Genomic DNA, 19828 nt, shown 5'->3' on the forward strand with positions numbered 1-19828 from the left:
GTGATAAACTTTTTTTCCTGAGTTCCAGGCAAAGCTCTCTGTTCAGCCAGGCTGGTTGTCCTCCCTGCTGGTTCACTGTTTAGGACATGGGAACAGCCTGTTCTTCCACCTTTAGGATTTCCTTCTTGTAGATTGTTCTGCTTTTCTGCTGTTGCCTGCTCCTCTCAGCCATAGTGTGCCTTCATATAGACATTGATTTGATGGGCAGACCTTACCTCAAGAACTGCAGTTTAGCAGCCCTGTTTTGATGCCATGTGATTTCCCTTCATGTCTGTCTTAAACAGCTCCAAGTCTCTCACTCCTGTTTTTGTGACATCCGCTTTTGCAGCACTTCACAAAGAAACACAGGGGTAGAAAGACCTGCAGCCTGAGTCAGATGGGTGCTGTGACCTGTGGAATGAGCAGGGCTACCTGCAAGTCTGCAGTTTAAAATTCAGTGCTGCTGTTAAGTTTGGGGGCACGAAGCAAAATCATGGAAGAAAATGATAAAGTGAGTCTGCAAATTTCACTGCTTAGGCGTTATGGCCTGGAAGCTTATACCACATGTAAATGTACAGCAGACAGATATATTGTAGCATATTAATGTGTTCACCTGTTTCAGCTTGATGAAATGATTTGATTTTTTTTCCTACGCCTGCAGATTATTAGTTAAATGAGAAGCTCAGCTGGATTTCATCACCAGAGCATCTTCGTGGAGGTACTGTCATTGAATTTCCACTTAAAGCTTAGATATACAGTCAACAAGACTATACCAAATTTTGACACAGAGCTAAAGAGGTATAAGCTTTTTCTTTCAAGCTAGTACTGATTAATTTATTGATCAGATTTTTATAAGTAAATATATGATTTTCTGAGTAGCTATGACCTTACCCATGGACCCCACTGAGCAGCTGATATTCCTGGAGATGCATCCCTACAGAGCTGCTCTGCAGCTGCCTTGTTGGTGTTCTGCAAGGGGTTTCCCTGTTCACTAAACTGTGACAGAAGAAGACCTGGTGTCTCTATAACTGGTGGGTTTCATGCTGCCTGTATAACTAGGACAAACATAGATTATGAGCTAGAGACTGGTGAAAATTGTCCAACTTTCTTGTCAGCTAAAAAGTTTATTTAAAAAAAACTTTTTTTACCCATACATGTATTAAAAATGCAGAAGAAATTGAAGAAATCTTAGTGTTCATTGGATAAAAGCATAATGGGAACACCTAGGCATTAATAGGAAAGTTCATGGTATATTCACAGAGAAATGGGATGCACTGGGGCCCCTTTAAGCACTGGAAATACTGCTTTGGTACTGAGTATTTAAGCTTTCTGAAAACATAGTTTTGCTTGGAGTATTTCCTTATATTAAAAATCTTCACAGAGCAAATCTTTGTCTCTTAAAAAAAGCCTAAAGCTATGAGCCCTGATTTCTCTTATATAAATGAAATGAAATATTAGGGAAGACTGAATATTTTCCATTGAAACTAGTTTATCTATCTTAGATTTGCTCCAGGATATAAAACCAGAATTTTGCTCTGCATGGTCTCTCCTTGCACAGCATCACAAAGCTTCAGTCTTAGGGAAATAGCATCCCACCCATACAATATTTTCTAGGCTGTCAGGACAACTACACTGGTTAGTGCAAATCATATCTGAGGGCTAAGGTCAGTTTCAGTTTGGGTGTTTCCTGCTAAAATGCATTATTCTGTCCTAATGTGGTTGGGTGCATGTCAGTATTTTTTCAAGTACTGACTATTCTGATGCATCTGGTTGAAGTGAAAGTTGCATGGAGAAACTCTGCTGGAGCCATGGATTTTCAGAGTGTTGGCTCAGTCAGGATAAGTGGTTTAAGAGACCTTGATCTGGCTGATGGGGCAATTTTTCTGGATGTGTCAATCAGAAACGAGAAGGAATACTGCAGCTGGAATGCAGAGTCCCAAGGAAAAACCCCAGTAGGAGCTACTCACATCAACTTTGTGTCAGAAACCAATGTCCTGTGCAGCTGCCTCGGGACAAACACAACACAGTGTCCTTGGCAAGACCATAACACATCTTTAGGTGTAAGATGCAGCACACATAGGATGGAAGTGCAAAATCCTACTGAAGGATGAAGGATGAATCCTACTGAATCCTTCGGAAGGATGGTGGTTTGTGCCTGTTTTCTGTGGAGGCTGATGACCAAAAGCAGTGGTAGAGGACCATGCTGGGGTTGCATCCCACACTGACTGAAACTTCTTAGTGTTGTCCTATTTCCAGCAGTTCAGCTGGGAGCTGCTTTCATTAGACACTCATGGCAAAATCTGTCTTGTCCTCAGAATCGTTAAGGTTGAAAAATGACCTCTAAGACCATTGAGACCATAAAAAGACAGGAAAGAAGCCGTGCCAAGACTGCAGCATATTCATTGCTTGACTCTCTCCTCCTACATGGAGCTGTTAGAGTGAAAAACTCCCACTGCTTTTTGTAGCTGAAGTTTGCTTCTTTCAACTCTGCTATGCAGGGCTGGATGTCACACTTGCCTCAGGTTAGACAGGAGGGTGCTCAGACTGTTGGTAGTAAGGGCTGCAGACAGCTTAAGGCTCTCATGCTTTGTGAGTCACTACTAAAGGCTATAAATAGGAAATAATATAAAGTAAATGTATGAATCTAACAAACCACAAAGTGTGGGGATAGTATGACTCAGTCTAGTCTCCCCTTCCCCAGTTTTATAATTTCTCTTATTGCTATATTATATTTGATCTCTGAAACACTGGGGACAAACCAGGGTCTGATGCTTTGTTGAGGTGTTCTTGTTTCTCAAGACATTTTTTAATAACAAAAAGTTGGTAAAGATCTGACTGAATTGGCTGGTGGAAAACATGATAAAAACAGATCTAAAAGTAAGATGGCAAGAGAGAAAAAGGGGTGAGGGGAGGAGTGGGGAATGTTCATATCACAGATACCTCAAGATTTTAAGTGAAACCAGAATTCCTGAGTAGGGCAGAAAAGGAGAGTGAAATACATCTTATGTTTGCAGCTGGATCTCTAATCAGTGATATCTAGAAGGAAGGGAAAAAGGAACAGCATATTCCAGGATGTTTTCATCTTGACCAGGCTGGGATACAACCAGTGAGTAGTGATGGATGGGAAGAGACAGTCTGGCACAGGAAAGCCCAGGGAAGTGCAGAGTGCTGGGACTTGTCCTGCAGCAGAACTGCATGGTGTCACTCATCGAGGTGGACTAAGTTTGAGATGAACTTCCAGTCATTTGGTCTTGTGGATGTCTGGGCCTTTTTAGGGTTTGTATTTCTCTCTCTCTCTCTCTCTTTTTTTTTTTTTTTTTTTGGTTTGGTTTAGTTGGTTTTTTAATGTTGTTTTGTTTGGATACTTTGTTAGTTTTGGGGGGAGGAGTTGGTCTCTGAAGTTCTTTGCTAGTTTGTATTCAAACTTTGAATTTTGCTAAATGTCTGACAGGAAACCTTGCCTCAAATGTCCTATTCCTCTGCAAACTGAGAAGATATTTGGAAGGTTGTAAGAATTTTCAAAAGATTCTTGCATCCCATGTGTTGTGCTGGAAACTCTTTATACCACTCTAAATGTGACAGTGCCTGGTTAGATAGAAGTGTTGATGGAGAAGCCTGAGTAGACTCAGAATTTAGTGAAATTTCAGTATTTTGAAGAGACTTCTTACAAAAAGCCACAAACACTGAGCTGTTTTTCATTATGTTGTTTCTCAAATCAAGCAGTCTTGCATGTGGCCATCCATATGGACTGTAAATAAAAGAAACTTTGGATATTCAACAAAAGATATCCCTCAAAAAAATAATTTCCACTTCTCTTCTATAAGGTGTCCTCATCTGGATGAAAAGGTGTAGAGTGTGAAGGAGGGCAGGATGTGATCTCTGCCAGAGGAGAAGGTCAGGGCTCGGGAGGGAAGGACTCCAAACCTGAATTCACTCAGAACTCAGTGGTGGAATCCTGGCTGAATTTTTGCTAACTGGCATATTCTGAACTTTCACAGGAAAGGTCAAGATAATTTAGCAGGAAAAAAAGCTGCTGCCAAATTCTAATGAGTTTCTTATTTTTTCCCATGTGGGAATAACTCTGAACTATCTAGATAAGTTTAACATGATGCAATGCCAACAAAATGAATCCTGGGACAAGTTCATCCTTGGCAAGACTGCTCATTGAGCTGCTTTTGCACCAGGGATTGGTTTTACTCAGCTTTCCTTTAAGTTACTTTTCTGAACTCTAACAAGCTGAGACATCTGAATAAAATAGTAATTTTACATCAAAAATATTAATAACGCAGATATTTCAGATACTTCACTTGCAAATAATTCATTGCACTAAATTAGTTTTTTTCTAATCAATTAGGAGTCTGCCAGGTACCAGCAAATGGTAATTTAACAGCAGGAACAATTTTATATATTTTTAGAGAGGATGAGAACCAATTTATTTAAAATTGTTCCTCCAACCCACAGGTCCCAGGCTGAACACTTCCCTTCAATGACACAAAGGCTTTTTTTACACCAATTTTCCTATTTGGAACAGGGATGTATTGCCTTAGTGCTACTCAGAGCCTAGTTATTTTATTTGCTGTTGAAGCAGCAACCAAAATATACCATTATATGATTTATGTGTCTCAAGGACAAACTGCAGGTCTGCAGAGACACATGAGTGCACCTATTACTGGCACTTGGTTTAACAGGGTGGTACAGACCTCTTTTGTAATCAGTACAGAGACACAGGGGAGCAGAGTGACCCAGAATGTCCACATGGAGATCCAAGCCCTTCTACAGGCACACACAGTCCTTGATAAATGCTGCTTGTTACTCTCCAATGGATGCTTCTTTGTCTAATCCAATTTGTTTGTTCTCATAGGCTCAGACCTGCCTACAAGTAGCTATCAGAAAGAACTAGGTACAAATTATACCTGGACTCTCACTATTGGCTGGTATTTGGATACATAATGTTGTATTTTTTCACCAGCATATAATACAAATAGAAGAGATGCCTTATTAGTCTGTGTCATTTCTGGTGGTGGAGTTAGGGCTTGTCACTTTTTGTTTGATGAATTTGGAGCGCCAAATCCTTTCCATGAGGAGGAGGATTACAGCTGTGCCTGATCACCAGACCGTAGGCTGGATTTGTCAGTGACAACATTCCCCTTTAGCCTCTGAAACCAGACCTGGTACCTGCCCTTGGGAATGCAGCAGGGGAAGCCTGGCTGCAATGCTGGACAGTCACTTCTGACTTAACTGAAGCATCTGAAGGGTTATGGAGACAAATCTGTAGCTAGGATGTCATGTCTTGGTGTGGTGTGTGTTGTCATGATCCTTTCTGAATAACATGCTAAGAATCACCTTTTAGTGTCTAAATCCTGAAACCTAAAACCTGTTGTGACTTCATGACAAATGTGTAAGAGTCCTCTCTGCACATTTTTGGGTGCTTGCTGGAGTCAATGAGATTGGATGCTAGAAGCCATGAAATGCACCCCTGACTCTTGTAGCTGCCCTGCCAGGGGCTTTGGTTTCTCTGCCTGGGTGTTCTGACCAAGGTCCTGCTCCAGCTGCATGTTGGTTCAGTGTGTCAGTCCAAGTACATGCTTTGATAGTGCAGTAGGGAAACCAAAAGACAAATGCTTCTGCTTTGGCACCCCCATTGCAGAATGCAAAGCTCCACGGAATCTGGCAAAGCCCATGCAGCCTTCAGCAGATTAAAGGAATAAGTCCCAAAAGAAACAGGCATTTGACCTTAGGCAAAGGCAAATATGTGCCATGTAATTGTCATTACTGCTTTTCAGTATGATTGCAAAAAATTGAACAGCTTGAGGTTGTCACATTTACTGCCCTAATTGGTTCCATATTTGGCTGGGTAAAATCTGAAATGCTCTTGTTTTATGGAGTTCAAGATTTCTCAGTATCTGCTTCCACAAACTCTGCCTTGGTTTTACTCTCTAGATGCAATTTGGTGTGCACAGCTGGCTGTCTCAGGTCAGCATTAAGGGGAATAACTGAGGTACAGCCTCTAAAGAGAGACAGACCGTGCCTGAGGCAAGTCTGTTTCCTTCCATGGGAAACTTCATCAAAGTCTCTCAAGGAAAGAGAGAGGTGCCTTTCTCCTTTGCTTTAAGTTAAACCAACAAAGTGATTTCTGAAAAAGATTCGTTTTAATAGTTGCTCTCATACTTAAGAAATAGCCATACAGGCTAATATTAGTATTTTGGTACTATATATTAGTACTATATATTCAGTACTATTTGATGCCAAATGCACACTAAGCTCTATACAAAGCTTCAAAACAAAGACAGCCTCTGGTATAATCCAAAGGCTTTGTATAGCAAATTTCCTGTTAACTAAACACACATTTTCTCACTAATTTAACTGAAACAACTGACAGGCATGAAGTTGAAGCATAAGCCAGGAGTGTTTTGCAGATCAAGGATTTGAGGATTTTTAAGGGCATGAATCAAGGCCCAGGGAAGTCAGTGGGAGGCTCCAACAAACCACTATTTTAGAAATTAGGTTGTAAAAATAGTAAATTAGCAAAAAGATCCTTGAAATTGTGGCTGAGAACAGAAATTTGTAAGATATCCCATTACCTGAACACCTGGAGAAAGAAGACAAGACTTTTTCTTGGAAAGACATAAAGTGCTCTGCAAGGCACCGAAGAAGAAAGTGTTCCCAGAACACTGCTCCGGGATGCTCTCTCCAGCGTTGCCTTTCCTTTAATGCCGAGTTCACTTGCTTCTTTGATGTGTTACAAAGAACTGAAAAGCGGGAGTTTTGTTGTGGGCTCTTTGTTTGTTTTAAATCCATAGCAGAAGGAGTGCAGGTGTGTGTCGTGGCTTCCTGGGCAGCCCGTGTCTCCTCTGCCCGCCGGGGTGGGAATTACCTGCCCGGCAGCTTCTCGTCCACCTACCGAGTCCCTCTAGTGGCGCCATCCCGCAAATTTTCCTCCTACGTTCCCAAATTAATGAAGAATAAAAGCAATTCTAAGCGAACAAATATTTTAATGCAGCCTTCCATTAGTGGGTATGCTACAGCGTTGAGAAGTGCCCATTTAGTTTGGTCTAAGCAGCATCACGCTGCTGGAAAATCGTGTACCGTGGTAAATGCTGTGCCTTCAGTTTAACAGAGTTGAAACTGTTTTCAGTGGCAGCTGAGCGGGATCCTCAATTTTCAAGCAAATGTGAAACAAGCTAAAAATACAATATGTTTTTCATCATGTAAAGTTTTATCCTTGGCTCTTTTCAGAGATAATTTAGGAAGGTTTCTTTGAGCAAATTAAATGTATTTCCATGGTGACCTTGTGAGCTCAGCATTATCAGTGTACATATTGCAAATGGGGAATTAGAGTTGGGGCCACCGTGTTCACAAATACGGAATGATATTTCTGCTTTTTTGAGACAATAAAATGTTGGGAAGAAAATAACAGTGAAAGGTTGGAAATTATATGAAAGCTGCTGAGAGTGAAATTAAAGAATTGAGAAATGCAGGATGGTCCTTGAAGCAAGCACACCTGCATGTGAAATGTTCAATACAGCATTGTCTTGATTTTAATTCTTCGTGGGTTTGAGGTGAGGTTTTTTGTCATTGTTTTGTTGGATATTTTTAAGTCATGTATTTAGGTAAATAGGAGAAACCACATTTGTTTGTAGAGGCTTTTTAAGCTTTCAGGGTTCAGAGCAATCAGAGCAGATCTGAAAAATGCTTTAGCTGGCTCCAAACCCTGGAGTGGTGAAGCACCGTGCGAAGGCGGCAGCCATCCAGCAGTGACTGGAGTGACAGGGGACAGATGATGGCTGTCCTGGCTGGCTGTGGGGCCAGGAGCCCCCTCAGCACTGCACACATGCTGATGGAATATTGCTCACAGCCAGGAAAATCCAAAACTGGTTGCAAAGGGTGTAGCAGGAGCACAGCACTGCTGCAGCAGCCAGGGCTGTGCTGGAAATGCAGCGAGCAGGAGTGGTGCAGCTGCAGGTAAATGTGGCTGATCCCACTTTGTTCACTGCCCACTTGAGCCAGGTAGGGATTGTCCATTCTGCACTGCTCTGCTTGGAACCTTGGGCACCTGAGTTGATGGATTTTGTTTCCCATTTCACACATTGCCAAGGAGCCACTGGGTAAAAGCACCTGATATATCTCCTGGGTTAAGCACTTATTTGATCAAAATTCAGCTTTGTCTGGGAATTCATTACCTCAGTTAGTCTTAGGAATTGGGAGATTCATGTGGAGAAATCAAATTAATTTCCTTTCTTCCACCAGGTTGTCAATCAAGGTATGAGAAGGAAAATGGTATAATTTTTCACTTTTTTTCCTAATACCCTGAGGTTAGATGAGATTAAATATACTTTAACCCTGCACCCCCATGCAATGCTCTGCAGAGATACCTGACCAAAGTCTGGTGAATGACAAATAAGTGAGTCTGCAGGGAAGTTTGACTTTTAATAGATTTTTTCCTAATCATATCTTGCTTTCAAGAGAAAGACTATTGGAAGCCTATAAAGGCAGTGGGCTAGAATAATAACCAAAAAAAAAAATCTAGATTCACAAGTTATTCCTTTAATTTCAAAACATAAAGTGGAAAGCCATGATTGCCTGATGTTTGTGTTTATGCTTCTCCATGCAGAGGCGTGCTGACCAGGGATGGAGGGTTAGGGAATCAATACTGAGAACTGAAGTAGCTTTTAGATGCTCAGCTCCTGCTGTGCTTGGTCTAATTTGCAGTTTGTTTTAATCCCATTTTAAATGGTGCTGGAGGGGTCTGCTTTATCTCAGCGAGAAATCCAGGGAAGCTGGTAGTTGAAAATAATGGATCATCAGGAAATAAATGTGGGGATAATGTGTGCAGAGAAAACTTCAGCCATGAAACTTGTTTTGGAGGAATGCAAGCCCACATTTCTGCTCATTTTTTACAATTAGAAATGAAACCCAGAACTATTATAGGAAATAATTCATGACAGTGCAGTGGTTCCATTTTTTTTTTTTTTAGGCTGAAATCCCCAAAAGAACTACTATAAATTTGCTTTAGTGAGCAGATGAAATTCATGCCCAAACTTTCAGATTTGGGGAGAGTCATGCTTCTTCCTTACATGCTGGATCTCACCTTTCCCAGCACTTTGAGAAGTCAGCCCAGCTGAGTTGTCTAACTATAAAACATTCCTAGCCCATCCCAAAAACCCACAGCAGTTCCTCTGTGTTCCTTTGGCAAACTGATGCTTGCAGCAAAAGAGGTGAATATCGAGCAGGAACCCCAGAGGGTAGGGAATGGCCCTCACCCTTCGCAGAGGAGAAGGTTTTGGTCAGTGAAATGTCCTCTCCCTCTGCTCCTTGACAGCCTGTTTTGTAGGGATCCAGCAGAGACTGGGAAAATGTCAGCCAGTGAAATGGAAAGTGAACGCTCGTGCAGCCTGACTCCATTCATTGCTATAGCAATAATTCCCCATGAAAGTGGAGCAAAGAAATGTTTTAGATGATAATGCACTTTTAAAATGCAATACTCCTAGCAAGAAAACCCTCTCCCATTTTAACCCACGGATCTGTGAAATCCTTTAATGACACTGATAAGCTGCTTTGGCTTCCTAAAGGATTTCTCAAGTGGGAATGAATTTAGCAACTCCTACCTTGCAGTTACTGGTAAGAATCTAGATGTATGAGTTCCTAAACAATCAAAGTTTTAAGAACATACTTTGATATGAGTAAATCCTCTGTCTTCTCTTATTTCTTCAGATTTCCAACCCTCTCACAAAGATAGAGATGCAAATGCAACTAAAAGTTTTTGGCTGTCCTTTAGATGCTAATTCCCTTTTGCACTTTTCAGTGTCCACTCCAATGTGTTGAGGCAGAAGAAACATTCCCACAGGACTTATCCCAGCCAGAGCTATCCCACATCAGGGCAGAGTAAAAAAGAGATTTCCTGAAATACATTTTTTTTTTTTTTTTTTTTGCTATTGGCAGAGTGCAGCTACCTTCTCACAGTACCTGATGCCTTACCTCCATATATCCACCTCCAGCCAATCCACCTTTGTTTCTTCACAAAGAGAGGGCACAAGAGCTCTTTCCTACCTGAAGGAGGTGAAGGCACTGGAGGGGTTATGTGCTGTGGTGTCCTGCACAGGCTGAGGATGAACAGCAGAGGTTTTGTTGGATTATGTCCCTCTGACCCATCCAGAAATGGTCTCTGGGGGCACAGCAAGGGCTGCTTGATTCTCCTCTGCATCTGTAAAGGTGTTGTACTTCCATGCATTTTCTTCTATACGTTTGAAGAACACAGTCCAAGGAATCAGTGGCTTATTTGGTTTGTGAGTCGCTGAGATGTTAACCATACCTTCTGTGTTTACAAACCTGCCAACTAACAGTGTACTTTTAATTAAATTATCTTTGACTAGGAGAATTCAGGTACCTTGCAAAAGGAAAAACATGAAACAGCTCTATTATAGGCTGGTATTTTATTATTAGCCTGGTTTTTTTTGGGTTTTTTTTTGGTTTTTTTGTTTTTTGTTTTTTTTTTTAAGTATTTAAACAGAATCTTAGAAGGTGTTTAATTTTGAAGTACATTAATTTGCCCTAAGGATTTAGAGTAGCCTGATTTCTGCACCTACTTCATCTAAAAAAACCCAGAAAATTCTGTTCTGCTAAATCCAGATCAGGCCAGTTTTAGATTTAGATTTTTAAGGGAGAAAATCTAGGGCTTTTAGATCCTTCATAGAACACAGTGAAAAAGAAAGTGTTTTAATTTTTGTGGCCAGCTAAAAGAGAATTGAGAGAATAATTCCTTTGGTTTAAAATTGAAAGTTGGAGGGATTTTCTTTTCTTCTATTCAAAATGAGGAAAAATGTTGAGTAAAGGGGCCAAGTAAAAGTTTAGTTCCCCTGGAAAAAAAAAAGAATTTATTTTGGGGAAATTCTTGTTATTATTTCTTAATATAGCTGCATGATAGAATAATTTCAAAAGTAAATGTTGGGAATATTTTTGAGTTTTCCCCTGGATCTCCCTTTGAACTGAAACTAATTGTTTCATCTAATCCAAATGCCCAAATTGTTTCATTCCTCTTGAGTCAGGATTTATCAGAGAAGGAGCTGTCTGGGAAAAGCTTTCCTGAAGCCAAAGAAAATGGGAATTCTCAGGGGCAATGCCCACCTGGAGGCTGCCAGGAAGGACCATCTCTGTCCCCTGTATATGGCAAAGTATGAAGGTCCTATGGCACAGGGAGTCCAGGAGAAATCTGGAAGCAGGCAGGTATTTTCTTGAAGTCAAAAGATCCAACATTATAGGATATCAAATATAATATGGTTCTTATAACACTATATAATAGGATAGGATATATAATAAAAAATCCAATAATAACAACAAGATTTTTCCTGTAATATAGGATATCTGATATCAGGATACTTCCAGCCTCAATATGGGGAAGCTATGGATTACAGGGTAATGAAATAATTATTTCTAGACCTCTGGTCACTTGTCATCATCTCTTTTTCTTCACTGTCAGTTCTGTGATTTGTAAGGAGTATAAAGAGAGTGTGAGAGATTGCAACATCTTAGCTCAGCTCAGGCACAGCAACGTGATCCAGCCAGAAAGAGCAAAGCTAAAGGTCACCTGTACCCTTCTGCATGTTCAGCTCTTCAGGTTTTTGCCTTTGTGAGTCACTGGCTGTTCCAAACTTCAGACTGAATAAAGCAAAATCATGACGCAAGCTACCAGTTTGATTAGACCAGTTTCTTGAATAAGGGAAAGGTTCTTCCTAAATGGACAAAACAAGTGTCTTGGCATAGGCAGGGATAGGTTTCATAAAGTCATGGGGGGGAGAGAGGTAACAAAAAAATTTTCAGCTTAGCACACCGGAGTATTAGCTGTATTTTGTCAGAATAGCCAGCACCCTGCAGGACCCCCTTCCTTTCACTGATCGTGGTCCTCGGGGTGAAAGCCCAACAGTGGCTGCACACTTGGAGAAGGCATTCCAGGTGGAAGAGGTTATCACTCTCAGTCATGAGCATGATCACTGCCCAGTGCAGCCTCAGACAGATTGTGTCCCCATTGCAGAAATACTTAAAGAAGAGAAAGGCAAGTACAAGTATGGAAACCCATCTAGTGGCACTAAGCCTTTCAGTAGTGGAATGGACACACTGTATCTCTTTGATGTCCAGCACCAGGGTCCTTGGCAGCTTCTAGAAACAGCTGCCACACTAGAATCTCTCAGAAACAGACAATTCAGTGAAGCTATGTCAAATGACACCCACCTTCCCTCAGCTGAGGGCTGCAGGGAAAACAGAGGCACTTGGGATCAGTGCATAACCAGCAGAGCTCCACTGCTGTGGCTTCTACAGCATCTCCTTGAACTCCCTGAGTAATTCAAGTGTTGAGTGAGATAAGCCCCTCCTCCTCATTGCAGGGCTTTCACCCTAAGGTGTAACTTACACCTGTAAGCCAAGGGAAGGGAATCGTAAGCAGCTAAAGCCATGAGATTTACACACCTTGCCTCCCAGATTGCTTTCAAGATGAAGGTCACCTTCCACTAGGATACCCTAGCCACTGTTTGTGTGCATGAGCAGTCTTGGCAGTTCTTTCAGGCTTTTTGGTGGTTTAGTACCACAGCAGGAGAGGCCAGGTGAGCAGTTTTTGAAGGCTGTATCTGACCCTCTTAATCTGTGCTGGAAGTGAGAATATTGGATGAGCTGCTTTAGAATGCTTTCTGTTAAGTATGTAGCCCATTTTTCTAACCATTTAATTAATCAGTGCAATGAATGCAATTGAGACAGGTAATAAAAAGTCCTCTATTCAACCTTAAACTGGCACATAATTTTACCTGTCAACAATCTGTAGTACAGAAGGCTGTTTCTGAAAATTCTGGCTCTAAACATTACTGAGCCACTTACAAAAAAAGTGCTTAACTGCCAGTGAGTCAGCATTCAGAGGTCTGAAACTCATTTCCAGGAATTGTGTGATTTACAAGGTTTGACTTTCAAACTTGGCCACTGACACAGCAAGAGAAGAAATAAAAACATTCTGAAATAAAACCCCCACATGCCTTTCAAATGCAAAGCACAATAAGAAAACTGTCAGTCTCTTGAGACATATCTGCACCTGTCATTTAAAATTAGAGGGCAGTGGAGAAATACTCTGTCTCAGTCATTTTCTCTTTGGAGTCACAGTTTCTTGACTGATGTCAAGTCCAAAGATACCTCTGAAACTGAAAAAAAGAAGCATTCTTAAAATTTCATAGTACAAATGAATGAAGGCAATTCCTGTTCTTTTGGATCCCTTAAATGTGGAATGACAGTGTTTGATATATTATTAGCATCATAACAGCTGATGGTATCTGCTTCAGGCAGTGCTGTTTGAGTAGAGCAGAGATAACAGACTCGTGGCAGCAAAAGTTTCACTATTATTATTTAATGTTGATATTCCAGTGAAGCTCAGGAAAACTTTGACTAGAAGCATTTCCAAAGATGATTTCCAAATATTACCAATGCTATTCACTTGGAAGTAAGAAAATTTGAAGGTCGTATTTAGGGAATGAGATTAATACTTCATTTAGATGGTTAAAACAAGAGAAGTGACCATTCCTAGGTGACCATCAACCACTAAGCAGGATTGGTTGCAATCTCTTAGGGAGAATAACATTCACTCCTGGCAGTGCCTTCAGCAGCTCTTGGAAATAGGTTGCTATCTCATTTTCTTAATTTCATGGCTCTGTGTCCTACTTTTCAGACAGATAATTTTCCTTTTCATTAGGGATCTTATGGTAAAGGTGTAATTCGTACTTCTAGGAGCTAAAGCAGTCACAGGGTTATTAATCATGGAGGAAATGTAACCTTATAAGACCCCAAGGCTGGAAGAAGAGTCCATTCTCCTGACTGAAAGACAGGACAAGGCAGAGGCTGGTGGCTGCAGTTTGCTGGAAGGCAGAGCATCCACCCCTTGCACCACGGTCTTGGCTAACCAAATGATACTGCTCCTCTTAGTGTGGTTTGTTTCTAATTGGAGTGAGGTACATGCCAGCAAAGAATTAAGCAACTTTGTGGCAAGCCTTGTATTGTTTCTTTTGGGTTTTTTTTAGGAGTGGCATTAAGTGCTTTTATTTGTTAACTCCTCTTTTGTTGCAGAAGTTACTGTCCCTTTAACTGGAACTGGTAAATGCTACTGAAGAATATGCAAATACATAGACAGTACTAGTAGCTATCATATGTGTTGACTTTTTCTCTTATGGAAAAATTCATTACTTTGAAAGTTCCCAGTTTCATAGCATGCAGTATCTTGTATTGCTACCAGTCCATTTTCAGACCTGGTTATGCCATGGAGACAACCTGGTTTTACCTCGTTAGAGCAGATGATGTCTTTCATGTTTGTAAAGCCCCCATAATGACTGTCTGAAATGTTTAGCAGATTTTATTTACTTAAATAGATGCTTAGGCTGGAATATATGATTTGTGTAGACTTGAAAATTTGCCTGAAAACAGATTTTTTTATGCCCTTGACAAAAATATGAGGTTTACAGCGATAAAGTGATCATTCCCCTTAAGAACTATCTATTATTTGTTTCCTACTTGTTCATAAATTTTTCACATGTTTCTTTTGTCTATTCAATTATATTTGACAAATTAAAAGCTCTGTCTGTGCAAGGTACGAGAACATAAATAATTTGGAACAACTTGCTTGGGTTTTATCAGAAGAGAAGAGGAGCTCTTTTCCAAGGTTGATGCCAGGTCCGTAAATAAAGAGGAATAGTTCAGTGCTCTCATGGTAGTATGCCACTGCAGTTTTATTTTAAACTGCAATATCCCAAGCCAAATATTTATGTTCCATCTGGAAGCCAACAGGTGACCTGCCTATGTTTTTCTGCACAGATGGTATAAGACTCTCTTGGTGTTTTATGGGTGGGAAAAAAAAAGAACCTTACCACGTAGAAATTAGGAAATTCTCAAAGCAGTAAAATTGTATATTGTGGTAGCAACATCCTAACTAAGGTAAAAAGAGTTTAGAAATGTTCATGGGCACTACTCTATGGGAACAGTGTGGCACCAGCCAGAGGTCTGACAGTGCTCTATGTTTGCTTGTTTTTCAAAGCAAACTGCTATTCATCATCATAATTTTGAATTACATGACTTCTAGGGCTTTTCCTGAGCTGAGGTAAGAGGCAAAGAAAAATGCATTTGAAATGAACAAGTATTAAAAGTTACTTAGTCCAAAGTCAGTGTACAGATGGGTGTTAGGTATGAAGGATCCCTATTTTTCCACACTAGTTTTTTGATTCTCTGCTTGGATCTCAACAGTATGCTGCAAAGTGGGCTACTTGTAAGTAACCGCATGAAATACCACGTATAAAAAAGTGATAAAAATATTATCTCTCTGAAGAATATTGTATTGGAAATATACCAAATTAGCCAAAGCAAATGCTCTTATGTGTAAGTAGACAAATGTATATAGATAAGTAATATGATCTTAATCACATATGTTCTTAAAATCCCAAATAATCAAATTATAATCAGCAAAAATCCCCAGTCTGCTGTATCAGGCCTCTATGCCTTTACACATTTGGAGGAAAGCATGTAGTTCAACAGACATTGCATACCGTTAATGAAGCACTTGAAAAAGGCAGCTGTAAATTATTTCTTCTCATGGCCTCAACAGACAATTTATGTTTTATCAGGAGATGAGAATTTGAGTAGATGTGATTACCTCAGTTCAAAGAAGAAAATATTTTAACCAGGACACCTTTCCATCTACTTTTGTTTTGGTGAGGGTGATTTGTGTTCTTATTAAATCATATAATAGCAATCAAGTGAGGAAAGATAGGAGGATAAACAAGCTGAAAATTAAACCAGAAAGCATTAAGAAAGATGTCCTTACTGTGTTTTGCAGGCTGCAGAATTTGGCTTTAACAGTGCAGCAAGTTGGGAGGTACTTGCCTATACAAAATCAGAGTCCAGCTGACTTCATTGGAGTCTGCGTGGGCAGCCACTGAGCCACACACTTTCAATCCTGGAAGGATTCACTCCCAGACAAGAAGAAAAAAGGTGAAAATCTGAAGTGAGAACTTCTTCACCAGGGACTCTGGGACCTCTGGATTGAAGGAGTGTCACTGCACGGAGGAATTGCCATGTTTTGCTCCGGGGCTGGGGGGAGAGAGGTGCTGTTGCAGTGCTTGATCCTTGTTTTTCTTTTTTGTTTTGAATTTTTTCCAGTGAGAGATTGTCCAATCTTCTCACATAAAAAAGGGCCTTAGTAAATGAGTAATATTTTTAAATAGTGCTGTGAGAAGATACATCACATCCTTTTGTTTTCTGTAAGTCTTATTATAGTATTGGATATTTTGGTGTTGCTTGGCCTGTTTTTTCCCAGCATGTCTATCCAATGCATAAATAACTTCCCATGGTGAAGCAGCTGTCTTGTTAACAATGGATCTTATGGAATATGAGTTAAACACCAGTACACATGATTATGTATTTTAGCAGTTCTGCAGGGCTGCTTGTTTCTAATCTTTCCCTGTTACATTATGGGACTTACTGTTACGACAAATCATCAGAATTGGTCTTGCAATGGGAATGGTATCCATCAACCAGATGCTCAATTGCACACCAGAGAGTTACTGAGGAGCAGCACAAAAGGCACAACAGCTCAAAGAAGTGACTCTACTCTCAGAGCTAAGGCAAGCCGCTATGGTTGCAAACTGTTGAAATACTAAAAAAACAACTAAAAGCTTTTGCATAAAAATTATTTTTTAAAAAATTCAATAATTGTGTTGATTTCTTGATATAAAAAGGAAAAATTAAAAAAACCTCTAAAACCTCCTCGAAATACACTTTATTGTGACTGTTTCAGTTGCCTCTCATAAATGTTTTGATCCTATTTCTCACTTTTTATGCTCACTGGTCTTCTCAAGAGACCAGTGAACAACAGGCCATTTTGGAACTGCTATCATCAAGGGCATACATTGCTTAATTCCAAACAGAAAGGTGTTGCATAGCGTGCTCTAAATGTCATTGCTGCCACTTAGAAACTGAGGTGATTTGCATTCCTTTTAATAAATTAGATATTTAATTACATTACAAATGTAACCTCTAATTGAAGCACCTGCTCCCAGTGGGCATAACTCTATGATGATTTTGCATGAGCTACCTAGAAGTAGATGCATGCTGCTGCAGGAGTGGGTATCTCATGAATTGGCACTTAAACATTATTCTTGAGTATTTTTGCATCTTAATGGATCTTCCCCCAGGATATCTCTTAGGACGGTATTTGTTTTGCTGTAGTGTGTTGCCTTTTGTTCTTGTCCTCCACTTGTGGACATTTGTGTGTCTGCACTTTTCCCTTTGAGAACTTTTATTTTCCGTGCTCTGATACCCACAGCTATCTCACAGTATATAAAGGTGGATGCAAGTCCCTGTCCATGGGTATTTCGTGCCATTGGTGGTACTCTCTGGCTCTAAACCTATTTAGCTACCTATTTAGCACAGATCTTTTAATATCTATAGTGTTACTGAAGCTATTAGTTGAGCTCTGATACCTCAGTTTGCTCTGTATGGTAAATCATGAACCAAATGCAGAAGAGCACTTCTCTTCTGAGAATGCCACATAAAACTTCATTGTATGCTGAAGTCCCATATCAGTCTGATTGTTAAAGTTTTAAAAGCTTTAAATATATTTATTTAGCACAGCCTCTTGGTTAAGGTCTAGTCTAAGCAGTTATTTTCTTCTTATCTATGATTTGTTTTCATATCCATAAGAATTTTTACCTTATGTAACTTCTTACTGTTTCTGGTCAATTTAACTCTCAAGGTGGCTGAATCAATGCATTTAAATAGCATGTATATCTAGAGAATGTTGTGAAATCATTACATTTAACTGTTGTTACTGTTTGATTGCAGATCATCAAGGTTTTGGGCAGATCAGATAAAACCGACAATAATTTGTGCCAAAACAAATTGGAGAACAGCTTTAGTTTTCTTCCCTGATTCATGTTTCCAAGACTAACCCTGGATTTGCCTCTATGTTTCTGACCAGTTTTCCTGTCAGCTTCCAAGGGAAGATGCAAACCTGGTGCTCAGACCTGAACAAACAAGGCACGCTCACAGCAGTCAGGAGTTTGGGGCCAATCCCTGCAGCAGCTGTGCAGTTTGGATGCTAAACAAGCGATGAAAGCTCTGAGGAACAGCAAAAGATATTAAGAATTGTTCAGATCTTAGGCAGTTGCAAAGGCTCACTCTTGCTCTTAAATAGTACAAAAATTTCAGCAGCATATTAAATTCTAGAATCTACGGCCTATAGTAACTTACTACAGTACCAGGCACAACAGAGAGGACCCAAGAAATAAAAGACAAAAAGACTATATGTGTATTGCTTACAGTTTAGTTTCTTCCCAACTCCCTTAGGATTTTTTCCTTTTAAAATTATTAGGCTCTCACTTCATTACTAATCTAAGTTTTCTGTGTGCTTTTGAACTTGGTCTTTGTTCTACCTGACACTGGCTAAATACACAGTATTGGAGATATATTCCTCAGGGTTTAATTTACTCTCACCATGCTTCTCCTGGTTCTCATAGTAGAAGAAAGATGATCAGGCATTTGCCATCTAAAAAAAAGTCTGATATTTAAATTCAAAACAATGCAGTTTCAAGGATTAGGACTGATAATATAAATTAGAACTGTGTGACCTTAGAAAAGTCTTATCTTTTACAGAGAACTTGAACAAGGTCCTGTTAAAGAAGTACAAATTATATTTCTGGTTACTCTCTGTATTTTATAGACATGAGAACCTTCTCAGTTTCTCTGGGAGACATCCAAAGATTAATTCAGACACTTATATATATCTATGTAGCTGATAGACCATAATATTCTTCCCTCATCAAACATCTCATTTTGAAAGATGAAGCCTGAATTTTATATCTGAAATAAGCAGCCCGTTTAATTGGTTTAGGACTCTACTACATGTGGGCGGATGAATTCTATTTGTTTTGCTGAAGTACGACAGTTCCTTTTCACATAAGCTGAGAATGCAATGCCATTAATTTTTCTTTCTGTAAATTGTGCCATTAAATACCTCGTTAAGTTAGTTAGGAGAATAAATGAAGATGTATGGCAATACCCTTTCTGGAGGAGAAACGGCACCAAAACAGTCTGGCTGCAAAATGCATGTTTGTAAACACTGGATCACATTCTCAACCGTGCAGTTTCATTGACTTTGATTAATAAAGATCTGGTCTATCAGTTTTCTCTCAGATAAATACAAATGTACTCTTCTTTCTGTCTCAAAATGGCTCTCCCAGATACCAAATGCAGAAAGGAGGAGAGCTGAATAAAGGCTTTCTAGCGAAGACTTCTAATGGAGGCTGTGGTATTTTCAAAAATATTAAAGAATAAACTGCATGTGGGGCTGTGAAAGAGGGGCAGCTATCTTCATGTGGAGAATTACCTCCAAACTTCCAGGGTTTGCTAGAGATGTGAGCAGAACCTGCTGCAGGGCTGTGGAATATCACAGTAAGTCTTTCTCACTCCTCATCTGCTACTACTAACTACTTAACCTTGCCTCAATAAAATAACCCCAGTATTACTGGATCAAGAGAAGGGCTTACTTTTTGGGTGGGTCTGCTGTAGAGTTTGGTAATTCTCAAAATGTGGTGGCTTTTTCTTGATGGCCCCTGTGGACATTCTGTGGAAAACAAATTTCTCCTCTTCTGCACCACCAGCCCAATGTAGGTGTTGCTGCTCTTAGCACCCTTTTCATCTGTCAGACATGGCATATCTCTGCCTATCCACATTAAATTTTCTGTTAAATCCCCATGCTGACAGAGAATAGCATTACAGAATCCAGCACAGCTGTGAGGTCACAGTGTAATGTGCATTTGGAAGATAGACGTGAGCTGCAAGG

The 19828-nt window shown here is 40.0% G+C and overlaps 2 long non-coding RNA genes across 2 annotated transcripts; one reads left to right on the forward strand and one right to left on the reverse strand.

The window, feature by feature from the left end:
• The first annotated feature begins 377 nt into the window (after window positions 1–377).
• LOC128806541 (uncharacterized) lies at window positions 378–17910 on the forward strand. Its single transcript, XR_008436858.1, has 4 exons — window positions 378–490; window positions 641–697; window positions 15824–15991; window positions 17830–17910. It is a non-coding gene; the product is annotated as an uncharacterized LOC128806541 (long non-coding RNA).
• LOC128806540 (uncharacterized) lies at window positions 17830–19734 on the reverse strand. Its single transcript, XR_008436857.1, has 2 exons — window positions 19533–19734; window positions 17830–18105 (listed from the first exon to the last, which is right to left on the reverse strand). It is a non-coding gene; the product is annotated as an uncharacterized LOC128806540 (long non-coding RNA).
• Window positions 19735–19828: the final 94 nt, after the last annotated feature.

The sequence above is a fragment of the Vidua macroura genome, chromosome 4 (genome assembly GCF_024509145.1).
Source record: "Vidua macroura isolate BioBank_ID:100142 chromosome 4, ASM2450914v1, whole genome shotgun sequence".
NCBI lineage: Eukaryota > Metazoa > Chordata > Aves > Passeriformes > Viduidae > Vidua > Vidua macroura.